Raw genomic sequence first — 14,700 nt, 5'->3', positions numbered from 1 at the left:
TCAGGCGCATCAAAACAACACTATAAAATATTTGGTAGTTTACGAAGTATTTGTAGAAATAAAACTATGCCTTTATGTGTTCTATTCTTGTTCGTCCCCAGTGCCACACATTTTTCTCACTGCGATTATATATTATCTACGATAGATGTAGCTTATTGTACCTATTGCACTATCGCCCGACTTAACTCACGCTCCACGGAAATAGACATTTAAAGCGCTGTGTGATGAAAATCGGATGCCAGAGCACATGCTAGTGGTGATCCTTTGCAACGAGTGGCATAAATTAAACCGACCATGTAACTGATTTTGTACTGTTTAGTATGTAAGTGTCATATGCTTTTTCTTTTTGGTTGCAATAAATGCCTTTTCTTTCTTTCTTTCTTTCTAAAACCATTTTTTATGTACAGTCGCATTTAAAAATATTATTATAGACTCGTCTGCATCTATGGGTATATATACAGGTGAAGTGCGAAAAGATTTTCCTTCGTATTCTCACGGAAACGAACGAACGTGTCATACTATATCAGTCGGTCTCAGTGCAAGACGTACTGACACTGTCTGAACAAGCATGACAAATACGAACGTTTCCGTAAAAATACGAAAGAAAAACTTTTCGCACCACATCTGTAACGACACACACCTATAACGTCTGTGTAATAGGGCAAAAAAGACAAATGTAACTATAACATTAATTTTACATTAACTATCGTGAAACAAAATATTTAGGTGCCTTCTACTTTCATAGGTACACGAGAATTAAAAAAAAAATGAGCCATTTGCTGTGTGGTGCCGGCTGAGAATAGTACCACCCCATCACCTCCCGTGGGTGTCGTAATAGGCGACAAAGGGATAAATAAAATAAAACCGACGGAGCAGCGTCCGTCGAGGATGTATTTACAGCTACTGCGGTCGCCAACCCGCCTGCCAAGCATGGCGACTATGGTATTTCCCTCCAAAGAACATCGCTTTGCGATTCTTTAGAGAGGCCTTCGTCCAGCAGTGGACGCTCTCTGGCTGATGATGATGATGATGACCCATTTCTAACTAAACTGACTTTAAAGGAGCTTACCGAAGTATTTAAAATTCTTATTCGCTTCACTCATGAAGACTGCTTTTTATGAGTATTTTCTTAAGACACTAAGGTGGATCTAAAGGCACTCAAGGCTCCATTAAATAACCCTTACTTTGGATTTACAACCAGCTGTTAACGCGAGCTGAGTAAATTTAAAATAGCACCGCACAGCGACTATTAACACCAAACGCATTTTCCGGAGTTGATACTATTTTCCATATATATTTTTCCTCATGAGTCTTAACAGCATTTGTTTTTTTATTTTTTTATTTGGAGCTCTCCATGAATCTATAAAAGTTTAAAATCGATTTTGGAATATCTGCCTACAATCATTTGTTTGCCTTAGAAGGTGAAGACCCATGATTTCGTCTGAGTGAAAATATAAGGATAGCGCATGATAACAAAATTTAGGCAATCATACAATTAGAGCAAGGTGTTCACATCAATTAACAGGCGACGCCTAAATGATCTTCCTTTCGAAGTGAAAGTAAGATAATTCTTACCCTCTTTGAGGTCAGATAAAAACTATACTTTGTCCATCCTGGAGACTCAAAGTATCTCTATTTAAAATTTTAACCAAATCAGTTCAGAGTTTAAGCGCGAAGAGGTACAACACATACAGGCTTCGCTCGCGTTAGAATGAGACAAAAAGTAGCCTATGTCACTCTCCAACCCTTTAACTATCTCCACTTTAAAAATCACGTCAATTCGTCACTCCGTTTTGCCGTGTAAGACGGACAAACAAACAGACACACACACTTTCCCATTTATAATATTAGTATGGATTAAGTAATGTAAAAGTAAGAAAACGTTGCTAACCGTACGAAATACATTGAATACCTACGACGGGGTTTTGAAAGTAATCCAATAAACGTAATGAACTGACATTTACATAAAAAATAGAAGTCCAATTACGATTTTAATTTCTCTGTCTGAAACTGGATTTGTATCTGTAAGCTGTCAAGAGGTAGGTAATTATTTAGAAAAAAAAAATGTATTTTCGTGCCTTGCCGCCGGTCACAATACAATTTTATAATTATAACAAAGGTATTTAATACAAGTACTCATCACGCACAATGGCAGAATCCGCTCTGTGTAGGTACCCAGAAAAGTTGTGGGATGAGCGGTTGATTTGCAGAGACACGCTGAGCAGGCTCGAAGGATATGCGGCGTTGGAGAGTTGAGTAAAACGTCGAAGTGATGTTAAGGGTTTATATTGAATATCTGTTTAGTCAATACAAGTTAACTCTGAGAGGAGCGGACCCGGAATGGTGTTCTGGGCGTCGCAGCACCCTTATATATGATTATCCACAATAGGTCGTTAGGAAATCGGCACTAATATGCGTAACATTCCCAAGGCTCACGTTGCAGCCTCACTTGTCATCGTATGAATACATATGCTCTTGACATAGGATTAGTCAAATTAATGGAATTCATTAGTATACGGCATTGTTAATACATAATATATATTATCTCAAAATCATACTCCTGGAGTCTTAGTCTCCATCTAGTTAATTTACTATTGGGTTCCTTCTTAGATTTCATTAAGGTATTTATTTATTTTATTTCATAAGGTACAATAACATGACATAAGCAGGATACATTTTAGTAGTATAAAGGAATTGATGACTATTAACTAATGCCTATATCACAATAACAATTGTACACAACATTTTATTTTAAATAATTGAAATCCAAACTATGTAAGTAGGTACTTATATAAATCTAATACTAACATACTAGTGCGTAATAAATGAATAGAAACAATTAATTTAATGTTCAAAAACCTTCGATTTTACAATATGGCTGGTGAAGCTAGACTATCCAAAGGGTAAAAGGGACTCTACGTGTTGGCTTTGCGGAACAAAGGTCCGGAATACCCAATGGTTTCCGTGATGGGAAAGGATCATAATATTATTCATGGTAGCTAGGTGTGTGCTACGGGTTAGGAAAGGTATTTTTTGTGCTGCATAAATCCGAAACAAAGGACCGACCCAAAATACTGCCATTCAGTGTTAATTGATATTAATAAAATATAATATACTAGCTTTTGCTCGCGACTTCGCTCGCGTTAGAAAGAGACAAAAAGTAGCCTATGTCACTTTCCATCCCTTGGACTATCTCCACATAAAAAATCACGACAATTCGTCGCTCCGTTTTGCCGTGAAAGGCCGACAAACAAACAGACACACACACTTTCCTATTTATAATATTAGTATGGATTAAAGAGCAAATTTATTAGACCCATTTTATATAGTTTTCAAACCAATATCGATAATGAGTTCGTTCAGTTTTACGCAGTAAATGTCGCTGGACTTTCATTAATAGCCTGAAGACCGATAGGAATGTAATAACTGTTTTGATTAGATAAGTTATTTATGGCAGTATTAATAATCCTAGCTTATGAAATAAAACTATGGAAACGGATTAAATCGCGTAGCACGACGAAGGCTGTGAGGCATTTGTGTTGTATGGTGTTGGACATTTGCAGTTTGTTTCTTTGTCAATTTTGTGTAGATTAATTGGTTAATTATTTTTTAACAGAGTAATGGTAAAATTTTTTGAATATTGTATAACTGGCTTTATTAATAGTGTGTGAACCTGCCTTAGAAATCTATATTATTTGTGGTCATGGTTCGTTAATATTTCTTGTAAGTGGGTAGCTTTTGCACATTTTAATTTTTTCCTCAGTCACCCGTTGACCACGAACGCTGTAAAGAGTTCGAAACGTCGGGATGTATTTTAAATTCATTATACCCGATTTAATCCGTTTCCATAGTTTTATTTCATGAGTAACTATCGCGGTAACCGAAGACAATATTATAATCCTAGCTTATATCAATGACACAAGATGGACTACTTAATTATTTCACTGAACAATTAGAGGTATACAGAAAACTTATTTAGGTCAAATATGTCCAGGAAACGTGTAGGACTTATTTACATGAAGCAAAACCTCATTCATTACATTGTGGTATTTTCTGATTGGTGTGCTGAATGGAACCTCAACAGTCCGCTATTTAACTAAAATCGCTTGTGGGTTTTAAATGAACCTTGTTTCCAAAACGTCAAAATACAAAGATTAACGAAAATGTAAAATATAAAACAATACAAAAGATAAAAATTGTAAAACGAAATGTTAAAGACAAATGAATTATTTAAGGTTAAGATAACGCCGATAGACAATGTAAAGGTTAACAAAATTAGTAAAACGCATTCTACGATAGACATTCATGATTATAAAACAAATTAATAATTATAAAATTAAATTAAACACAAACACACACAAATCAGGTATCTAAATAAACTAAACTACAAAATAAAATCCCCCAAATCCGTATGCCGATATGAACCAGATTTAAAGAAATTTCGCGCATCCTGACACCAAGGCCCTAAAGTTTCCACTGCAAACGCCGCAAATACGAATTTCTACGAATTAGAAAATTTGCTATTCCAAGAAACATTAAAAAGTTATTTTATTACGTAACAAAAAATAAAACAGTATCGTCTCATATTATAGTACATTTCGATATAAGTGCGAAAAGAAGAAAAGTTTTTACGCACTAGTACGAGAAGTCGTCCATTATATGCAAGGTCGAAACTTCGGAGGGCCATCTGTACTGAAAAACGTCGTACGATACACGTGCGAAAAGGAAATTCGTAACTCGTGTCGATTTAAAACACTCCCTTCGGTCGTCTTTTAATTTATCGACACTCGTTTCGAACTTCCTTTTTTACGCACTTGTATCGTAATGTACTATTTCGATCCATTTTAAAATGATTGAATTGAAAATAGAACTCGTGGTTTGCCCTTCTATTTAGGAGTGTCTTACAAATTGTTGAGATTGAGATACGACTTTGGACGGAACAAGAGTAAGTAAGGAATAGTTGAAATCACAAGTAATTCATACAGCGGTGATTAGAAGGAGACTAATCAACAGTGAAATGTATACCTACATTTTATGGTAATGAGAAGATTTTAAGACAAAAATACATTAGTATCATTTGACTAAAGTAGCTAATTTGTCCGACTACATAATATGTAAGTTAATACAAATTACTCTCGCGACACAAAATTATATTTTCAGTTTCAATTAACTAGGAATTAATCCCTAGCCTAATTATCTAATTAATCGATTATATAAGATTTACATCGAAATGCTCTATGCTGCATTGATTGGCTGTATAAAATGCGACGTCATTTACTATGAAATTGCTGATTGTAATATAATTACATAAGTTCAATACGGGTAAGTGTGTCATAAGGAGAAGTGTGTCTGGCTTTCACATTTGCCTGCTTAACCCAATGATCAGTGTTTAGTGAGAGATCATATGTTTCACACTAACTGTGACTAGCAACTCTAGCAAGTAGAAAAAGTATGAACTCGCAAAAACACGTGTGACAATGAGTAAAAAGGTCAAAAGTGAAGGCCAGACACTAAACTTCCCCTTATGACACAATTACCCGTATTGACCTTACCGTATAGTATAGAATATAATAGAATAGAATATACATTTATTCGTGAACACAAGCAAGACAAAATACACATAATAACAACAAGACAGAAAGTAATGAAGTGCCACAAAATGGCCTCATCTCAGCGTGTTGCTGGTGACTTCCAGCGCTGATCTTCCGATGAGACCATCAAGTGTATAGGTATACCGTCGACTAAAACCTAATGCAGGATTGCTCGAATAAAAAAATAATAAAAAGGTTTATCATTTATTGGAAGTTATTAGCACCTACATTGTGTAACATGGGGCGTAAGTAAATACTGCTACCAAGAGTATACTTTAATAGCGACGGCTTGCCGGAGCGACTTAAAGTCTCAACTGTCTCAAGCTAGCTATATTTTTGTGCCTCCAAATACACAATGTTTTATCGCCCTTGGAATAAAAATATGTAAAATATAATTAAAAAAAAACGTCATTTATGGTACTAGCAATATCATGACTCCATCGGGAAAAAGCTTTTCCTATAATTCCCGCCACGCCTGCTTGTAATTCTGCACACTTACTGAGGAGTGAGATGATGATGAAATATTATTTATTACCCTGTGTGGTGCCTGGTGAATAAAATGACTGAAGAATTTCACCACCCCTTAAAACTGTTTTTGTCTTGGGCGCTTGAATCCCTCACTGCACTCAGGACTCAATTCTATAACTCCCTCGCTACGCTCGGGAGTAAAACTGGGAGTCCTTCGTTACGTTCAGGATTCAATGTCGCGCCCGTGACATAAAACAGACTTTTGTGAGTGTCGTAGAATTCGACTGTGGGGTATTATGGGTTCAATAATTTATACATACCTAATTATGAGAGCCATTGTCGCCAACTAAATGACATCAATAAATAAACTGATCTAGTTTATAGAAATAAGACGTATTTATTTATTTTTAAACAAAAGTGACCTTCAGTAAACAAAAGAGTGTAGAAATAATTCAGTTGATAGTAGTAAGTCATAAAACAAATAATATTTTATGATAACGTGGTAAATATATCTCCTGATAAGCACGCAGACAGAATTTCAGACGGACAGAACGAATTGATTACGGTTAGAACGACCTGCCAGCGTAGCCGAATGGCAATATTGGCAATCGTCGACCCCAGACGCCGACAGACATGCAGTCTGGCTCTGTCGCGCCAATACACAAGAGCGATAAAGATAGATAGATACGAAACAGATATTATCGTGAGCGTTTCTGTATTTGACTACGTACGGCCTTTAGCCAAGAGAACAATCATTGACGGTCCGTAGCGTATCGTTGTTATCTTTCTCTGTCGCTCTTCTGTATCGGTTGAACAGAGTCACAGGAATGGTATTTATCTCGAATATTTGATTGAAGTGGTATATCTAAGTGCGTTTGAAATTGTAAGTAAAGCCTGACTGAATATAATCCAAACTAATATTATAAATGGGAAAGTGTGTGTGTCTGTTTGTTTGTCCGTCTTTCACGGCAAAAGGGAGGGACGAATAGACGTAATTTTTTTAGTGGAGATAGTTGAAGGGACGGAGAGTGACATAGACTACTTTTTGTCTCTTTCTAAGGCCAGCGTAAGCGCGCGCAAAAGCTAGTTATGATATATTTATGAGTATTGTCAAGAGGGCGCTTGTTTACCTCATGTATTAGGTATGTGGTGACAGTTTCTGTGTACAAATATACTCTGTAAATTGAAAAGCATAGTTCTCTTAAAAGTTCTCTTGCCGTGTTTTTGATGTTATTAGGTTTTTACTTTTTCTGTAATAAAATATTGTGCGCATGCCAATGCCTGGGTGCCGATTTTTTAATCTCGGCCATTCGATTTCGCGAAATTCGTTCAATAATATCTCCACTACTAGCAATTTACATTCTACTAACAGAATTAAAAATGAGTGGTCATTACCACTAGTTTTAAAATTACTAGCCGTCCTTTTTCAAAAATAGCATTAAGTCGTTTTCCACAGACTTTCGAACGGCGAATTCGTGAATACAAAAATCGATCCCCTGATAATGAATATACTCGTATTTACTTATAGTTTATACAAAACGCTTATTATAAAGGTATATTTGAATAAATTGTTTTATTAGTCTAAATTATAGCATTGTCTTTAACTTGTAGCCTTAGGTAGTTATGTACAGTTTGTACAGTGTATTATTATATTAAAAATTCCAAGCAACTAATTGCTCCTTTGAGATTCTCGCGACGGTCTCCAAGTAACTAAAACAATTTACTCTTTATGATTAATCCGTTTCTTACAAATTGTCTTTATTTTATTTTTTAAATTAAATCTAAATATATAAAAGAAGAAGCTGACTGACTGACTGACTGACATATCAATAGAGATTTCAAATTTGGCACGTAGGTTCCTTATATAGTGTAGAGGAGCACTAAGAAAGGATTTTCCAAAATTCACCTCCTAAGGGGGTCAAATGGGGGTTCAAAGTTTGTATGGGGAAACAAGATTAGTTTGACTATTTTATTCAAAACTTCACAGGAAGATTCCTTAAGACATATGACTGAATACGTGTTACAGGTTTTTTTGAAAATTTAACCCCGAAAAGGGTGAATAGGGGGTGATAAAGTCAAAAAATCAATATGGGTAATATGGTTTATCGGGTCGCTGATCACGATAAATACAACGTTTTTAAAATCTAACGAGGCGGAAGTGAAATACCTTCTCCCCTGTTGTGGTGCAATGGGGTTTAAATATCAAAAAAATATATAAAAGAAGATATTGACTGACTGACTGACATATCAACGCACAGCCGAAACCGCTGGTCCTAGAGATGTCAAATTTGGCACGTAGGTTCCTTATATAGTGTAGAGGAGCATTAAGAAAGGATTTTTCAAAATTCGCCTCCTAAAGGGGTCAAATGGGGGTTCAAAATTTGTATGGGGAAACAATGTTAGTTTCACTGTTTTATTCGAAACTTCACAGGAGGAATCCTAAAAACATATGACTAAAGACGTGTTTCAGGTTTTTTGAAAATTTAACCCCTAAAAGGGTGAAAAGGGGGTGATAAAGTCAAAAAACTATTATGGGTATCGTTTTTACGGTTTATTGGGTCGCTGATCACGATAAATACAACGTTTTTAAAATCTAACGAGGCGGAAGTGAAATACCTTCTCCCCTGTTGTAGTGCAATGGGGTTTAAATATCAAAAACTATATAAATGAAGAAACTGACTAACTGACATAATATATCAACACACAGCCGAAACCGCTGGTCCTAGAAATTTCAAATTTGGCACATAGGTTCCTTATATGGCGTAGAGGTGCTCCTCTACGCCAAGGATTTTTCAAAATTCACCTCTTAAAAGGGTGAAATGGGGGTTCAAAGTTTGTATGGGGAAACAAGATTAGTTTGACTATTTTATTCGAAACTTCACAGGAGGATTCCTAATGACATATGACTAAATAGGACTCTATAGCCATCAACAAAGATGCAAGCCCCCGTAAACCTACAAGCGCCGCAACAAACATCTACAATAGATGCTGTGGCCAATATATATATATATATGACTAAATACATGTTTCAGGTTTTTTGAAAATTTGACCCCTAAAGGGGTCCAAAGGGGGTAAAGTCAAAAACACAATATGGGTATCGTTTTTATGGTTTATCGAGTCGCTGATCACGATAAATACAACGATTCTAAAATCTAATGAGGTGGAAATGAAACTTTCTCCCCTGTTGTTGTGCAATGGGGTTAAAATATCCAAAATGGCCATAAGTATAGGTTTAGTTTTTATCTTTACTTCTGGTTCAAGAGATTTAAAATTGACACGGAAGTTCCTTAGAGGAGCACTAAGAAAGGATTTTTCAAAGTTCATCTCCTAGCATGATAATTTGACAGGGGCAAGGACAGGGACAGGGACAGGAACGGGATAGGGTTAGGGATAGGGACAGGGATAGGGATAGGGATAGGGATAGCGATAGGGATAGGGATAGGGATACGTATAGGGATAGGGAAGGGACAGGGATAGGGAAAGGATAGGGATAGGGATAGGGAGAGGGAGAGGGAGAGGGAGAGGGAGAGGGAGAGGGAGAGGGAGAGGGAGAGGGAGAGGGATAGGGATAGGGATAGGTATAGGGGATGGGGACGGGGATAGGGATAGGGGAGGGACGAGGACAGGGATGGGACATTGGGGTCGGAATAATCGGTCGGCAATCGATATCTAGGCAGTGTAATATGCAGGTGGCTCAGTAAATAGGAAGGGATTAGTAAGTAGGCATCGGCGAGTATCCTGCATCCGTAATAACTTTCACATTCAATGTGCTGTAAGAAGATGGTTGTTTGCTTGCCTTTTATATGTTTACGTTTGCAATAAGTATAAGCAAAATGGAAAAAATTGTAAGCGATAATGCAAGGAAGTACTTTTTACCTTACCGACCAATAGCGTCGAGATACTGGCTATGTGGGTTGTATGAAGTTTCCCCAGTATAAATATGTATATAGGTAAAATACATACATATTCGTACCTACTACCTACGCTGTGGTCGCTGTGTAACAATTCTACAATCCTTGCAAGAATTTCTTTTAAAACAATAGTAATATGTGTAAGGTACAGTCAGCCAAAAAAGTGGTTTACCACTTTTCGATCAATAGAGTCGAAAAGTGGTAAATCACTTTCTTGGCTGACCGTACAGCAAATAGATCAGTTACAATGGCCCCCCAGTCGAGAATTGCCCCGCTTTACCTTAATCGAAATAATCGCGGACAGATGTACCTACAAAGAAACCTACGGATCCAAATGAAAATCTTATTTTTTGTAAACGTTTCAATAAGAATACTTTTATTACGCGGGCGAAGCCGCGGGTAAAAGCTAGTATAAATATACGAACAATCACATATTTTTTCTACAAGAAATCCTAAAAATATATCGTTAGTTACCTGTTGTTTGTGTTGCTACTTACCTTTGCAATGCTGAATTTTATTTATCGAGGTATGCAATAAAAAGTATTTCTTATTGCATACCTCGCGACATAAATACATTCTATTATATTGTATTTATGTCGATAATGGACTATTTATCGTAGGTACATTATAAAACATTAATTATGGTATACGTCCTTGAGTGTTATGATATAAATACAGACAGAAATATCGTAACGTAAGGATTCTAAAATAAAATAAAAAAGGTTGTGTACTTTCCATATAAAATAAAACGGGTACAATGAGTTTCTCAGAAGTTTTGGAACGAAATATAATACATTTGATATATTACCGTTGCTTGAGGAAATTCAAAGATCTGTTTAAAGGTTTCAATTCACTTTCAATTCTTACGATTTGGGCAGGCATGGGGTCTTTTCCTAAACCCTTTTGTGCTGCAAGTGCCCATCTTAAGCATCCTCTTTACCTTGAGCGAGTGATCAATGTTATGTAGAAAATTGATACTATATGTTCATGGTCCGTTCATATTTTTAACTATTAGTACCGTTATAACAAAATTTAAATTTAGATCTTGGTATTCAGTGTGTAAATCTAATACAGGCGAATCTGTTAACGGTGGTTATTATATGACATAAGAAATGTTAGTAGGTACCTAGATAATATTTAGTTAGAATTGGTATTAAAATGTTATCCATACAAAATAATTAATGATAGACACTAATACCTAATTAATTATATGTCTAGTTTTATTTATCGCCGTTACTAGGCTTACACACTGTATATCAGCAAATGTCACCACAAATCCAAACAATTTCCACAAAATACGACAGCGTTAAAACCGATATTAATCCTTTTTGCCAACGTTCATTCACTGACCGCTATTAAATTCTCTCTTTCAGTTTAAAATGGAACTGTACAACGAATCGCCATCAAATAACTGTTCAATTTCAGAACCAAACTAAATCCGACGAAAAAAAACATGCTATGTTTATTCAACATTTGTTAAGAAAACGGCCCACAAGACTAGGTATGCGAAATTGCCTTAGTTATGGGCCCTGCGCTCCCATACTCGACTAAATATACTTACAAGATTACCTTCGTTCGTTCGAAAAAAATGGAAGACACAATTATTTTCGCCAAAAATGTAGAACTCATACTTATACAGAGTGGGGCCTGTAACAAAGGCGAATAATTGAAATGTAGGCTATTCTCCTTATACTGATCAACATTTGTTAAGTGACTTTTAAAAATTATGAAGTCTTTAAATTTTTAATTTTTCATACAAAATAAATATTAGCTTCAATGTACGCCATTATTGTTGTCATTGACGTTGTCTGTCACACTTTAGACTTAACAGAATTCGCAATACATTACCTCTTAGAAAAAACTTTCAAGGGTGATAAAAATCAAAATACAAGTTATTTTTAAAAGTCGCCGAACAAATGTTGATCAGTATAAGGAGAATAGCCTAGTGTTCAATTATTCGCCTTTGTTACAGGCCCCACTCTGTATTATATCAGATGACATTGAAGCACTGTGACATTGACATAAGTAGGTACAGCTTGGGACGCTTTCGAGCCAAATTGAAATAAAATAGAAAACTAGCGCATTCAGTAATATTTCTACATATAAAAAAGGTCTTGTTTTCTCTATTGCAGTGATAAATATAAATATTTAGAAGGAAAGAAAGAAAAAATGACCTATAATGAAATTTGATGGTTATTTGTGTTTATGCATACACATACACACATTATAATATGTTAATTAGGTACATAAACTCATGCCTGTATTTTCAAAGAGGTAAGCAGAACACACGAAACTGCTCAAGTTTCAGTGACACTCTTAGGGCCACTTGCACCAACCACTTAACTCAGGGTTAGTGGGATGTCAACTGTCAAATTCCACATAAAAAGGCTGGTTAACTCTACATTTTAGCCCCTAGCAGTTAATGGGTTGAAGGAAAACAAAATTGCGATAATTATTGCCAGCCTGCCAGCCCATTGTCCACACAACAATCAAACCCATATCCCACAGTCGACTTTTACGATATCCACAATGGAAAAGGGAGTGGATTTTTTTACTATATTTGTCAAATATGGACATTTGCGTCCATGTTATACAATTACCATATTACCGCTGTAATAAATCATGTAATAAGTAAACATCGTTCTCAGTTTTAGGGTACATCAAAAGAGTTTTTGGAAAAAGCACAGAACGCAGCTCCGGTAATTGAGTAAACTGTATACATAAATACACAATGTTAAAAAATGTTGCAATTTTATTGAAAAACCAGATTATCCTTGGAATATCAGAGAAATTGAATTGCGATGAGAAATATAAAATATTGTATTCAAATGTATTCGAGTTCAGGAGAGTTCATCAGAATATTGAATAAGGTTGGTTGATGCCATAGTTGCATATACTTAATTGGCTATTGAGATGTATTGCTACTGTGACTGCTTACTCTCAGGTAAGTCTTATGCTTGTTTGCCGCCTACCTACGTAGTATAAAAACTCAACATTGATAATTGTTTAAAGTTGATCTCTATAATAGTACATACATAAATTCACGCCTATACAGATGCCCAAACGGGGTAGGTACAGCACATGAAATGATGATTGGTTTGAAGCAAAACGAAACGAAATTATGATATTGCAGTGAGAGGTTGCCAGCCTAGAGCCTATTGTACATATCACGATGGAACTCATATCCCACAGTCAATTTCTACGACGCCCACGGGAGGAAAGGGGGTGGTGAAATGCTTAATCCGTCACCACACACGGGGAACAAAAATCTTACTAAATATAAAATAAATGTCCTATTGTAGGCTATGTAACTGAAGGCACACAGACCTAAATCCTAAATAGAGCTAAGTGGGCAAAACACAGCTCTTGAACGAGCATGACGTTAATACTGTAAGAGTGAGATTGATCTCTGTTTTATCCCAAACGCTTAACGATAGCGCGAATATTATTAGACATTATGTAATCCAGCGTTATATAATGCCACTGCAAATTATGACTGCAATGATATTAGTAACAACGGAAATGTGGTAGGTAGGACTTTTTGTAAGTACATTATATTTAGATGCTCAGAAATGTAGGTAATTAAGAGTCGCAACTCTGCACACCAAGTTGAATTTTTAATGTCTAAATAGTACCGTAAAACATATAAAAACTTCATATACAATAAAACCGTGAAATAAAGTGCAATTGGACATGTTCCAAATTCCAAAGTACCGAGACTTATTTTACTAAAGTTAGTTGCCGATACCTGGAATCCATAACGACGCCGAGCTCAATTAAAATTTTGTTTACAATTTAATGTTCAACATTCTGTTGTAATTATTATGTAATAATCTTTTAATTAAGTAAATTAACCCATCGTATGCTTAGACACGTATCCGTGCGGGGGATTCGATTATTTTAAATGTCAAGGTCACTTTTTCAATGATCAAAATTGATAGGCAGTATACGAGGGGTTAACTTTGTAAGCTGTCACTCCTTATGTGCAGCTAGATTGTAAGTAAGTGTTAATATAAGGAATAATAATAATTTATGAAGACTGAATGCCCAAAAAATACGATTCGGTCATGATTATTATGTTATAGTCGTATATTTTGCCCTTTTAAAATTATTAGGTTGGTTATTCTAAAGAGTCAAAAGGTACTGTAAATATTAATTGAAAATGAATAATATTACCCTATAGATGGTTTTTAGGGTTCCGTAGTCAACTAGGAACCCTTATAGTTTCGCCATGTCTGTCTGTCCGTCCGTCCGTCCGTCCGCGGATAATCTCAGTAACCGTTAGCACTAGAAAGCTAAAATTTGGTACCAATATGTATATCAATCACGCCGACAAAGTGCAAAAATAAAAAATGGAAAAAAATGTTTTATTACGGTACCCCCCCTACATGTAAAGTGGGGGCTGATATTTTTTTTCATTCCAACCCCAACGTAACGTGTGATATATTGTTGGATAGGTATTTAAAAATGAATAAGGGTTTACTAAGATCATTTTTTGATAAAATTAATATTTTCGGAAATAATCGCTCCTAAAGGAAAAAAAAGTGCGTCCACCCCCCTCTAACTTTTGAACCATATGTTTAAAAAATATGAAAAAAATCACAAAAGTAGAACTTTATAAAGACTTTCTAGGAAAATTGTTTTGAACTTGATAGGTTCCGTAATTTTTGAGAAAAATACGGAAAACTACGGAACCCTACACTGAGCGTGGCCCGACACGCTCTTGGCCG

The 14,700-nt window shown here is 35.7% G+C and overlaps 1 pseudogene; it reads right to left on the bottom strand.

Annotated features, from left to right (window-relative positions):
* LOC125227836 overlaps positions 1-14,700 on the bottom strand; it is a 106,509-nt pseudogene that overhangs the window by 66,348 nt on the left and 25,461 nt on the right.

This window comes from Leguminivora glycinivorella, chromosome 7, assembly GCF_023078275.1.
Source record: "Leguminivora glycinivorella isolate SPB_JAAS2020 chromosome 7, LegGlyc_1.1, whole genome shotgun sequence".
Taxonomy (NCBI): domain Eukaryota; kingdom Metazoa; phylum Arthropoda; class Insecta; order Lepidoptera; family Tortricidae; genus Leguminivora; species Leguminivora glycinivorella.
This window is presented reverse-complemented; position numbering and strand designations above follow the sequence as displayed.